This window comes from Thunnus maccoyii, chromosome 24, assembly GCF_910596095.1.
Source record: "Thunnus maccoyii chromosome 24, fThuMac1.1, whole genome shotgun sequence".
NCBI lineage: Eukaryota > Metazoa > Chordata > Actinopteri > Scombriformes > Scombridae > Thunnus > Thunnus maccoyii.
In genome coordinates, this window is record NC_056556.1 from 17,276,784 (window position 1) to 17,278,505 (window position 1,722).

The window sequence follows — 1,722 nt, forward strand, 5'->3', positions numbered from 1 at the left end:
AGTGCAAAAACACAAACATAAAACACCAATTGTTTTCATTGCTCTGGCTCCCTGTCTCCTTCAGGATTGAGTCCTGCTTCTCACATACAAATCCATCAACGGACATGCGGCTCCCTACCTACAGGAACTGATCACAACACAAACCTCCACCCACACCCTCAGATCTGCCAGCAGCTTGCTCCTCCAGGCCCCCCAGTACCAAGCTCTGCACCATGGGGGACAGAGCCTTCTGCTCTACTGCACCAAACTTGTGGAACAGCCTTCCTAACCATCTGAGGGCAGCACAGACCCCAGACTCTTAAAAAGGCCTAAAAGCTTTCCATTCAAGAAGGCTTTTCCATCTTAACTCTTATTACTATTTTCTTTATGTTGTGTGCTCTATGTTATTAATACTGTAGCACTTTGAGTTTCACTATGAATGAAAAGTGCGATACAAATTAAATGTATTATGTTGTAAATTCACACTGTATATTCTAGTGAATAGTATCAAACAGATGGATGATATATAAAGGTAGGGACAAAAGATTCATTGCTTTTATGTGGATTTTTTTACTTGTAGTGACTGGATGTCACAGTTTAGCCACCTTTTTATTTAGAAAAACAGAAACCGCGCTCACTGTTACAGCCATTATTCCATTAGTCATACCACCTATATGGGTCAGCGGGTGCATTTCAGCATGTGACCCTCCTCTTCAGTCTTTTAACAGTTGAAAGATGTCACAGCTTCGCATCATTCATCGGTGGAGCTCCAGTTAATCAGTGTTTGGGCTGTGCTGAGACCTCAGAGTGAGTCATCAGATTTTTCTGTCAGGTCATGGACAAAGCACTTTGTGTCAACTGTCTCGGCGTGTCGTCACACCAAGTCCTGACGCAATGAAGAAGCGCTGTAATAGAGATCATTACAACCAGTACGATGTTTGATATGGCCGCTACTGTATTTAATACTGTATGATCACAGCTTAGTGAGGGTGTTTTTGCTACCTAGAAACGTCTCTGTGCTTTGGTGGTGTAGAGGAGCCTTAGGCACTGACACTGTAACAGACCTGGGTTAAAATATACAGGAATAACCTCAAATATCACAATCCATATCAATGGAAGGATTAAAATAACAATTAACACTCTCAATTTCAAAAACAAACATTGGTTCTTGTGTGAGCAGCAACTCTGAATCCCATCTAAAATATTTAACGTACTGAGAGTGCTCTTGATTTAAAGTGCTAGTTTTGGTATTACAGCACCCTGCCAGACACATAAACACTCTACAGGAGATAAATCCTCTGCCAGAGTTTCATATCAAAGACTTACTGCTTTATTTCATCATGTAGTTAAACATTGTGAAGCTTCTGTTATTGGTACATCTTTTATCCAAAATTCAAAGTGACAAAAACTACATTTTTAATTTTACAGCGCAGCAAACAAACACACCGTAACTTCTCTTGACGGCTGCCTTCAGGAGCGAGCAGATGCTGTTAAATTTGCTGCATGTTTTTGATTTCTTAATTGGGAGCTGAAATCAATGTCACGTCACTTTTAATTATGAGCCTCTGATTCTAAATGACAATGTAAATATGTTTGCACCAGTTTCAAAAATGACCTACATGCTTTGATTTTTAATGAAGCATTTCAGTGTGGTTCTGGGTAAATAAGATTATTTGTGTTTGCGTTAAGCCCCTTGGTGTAATTTCTACGGGGAACTACATGAGCTTGGCGACTAAACCAAAT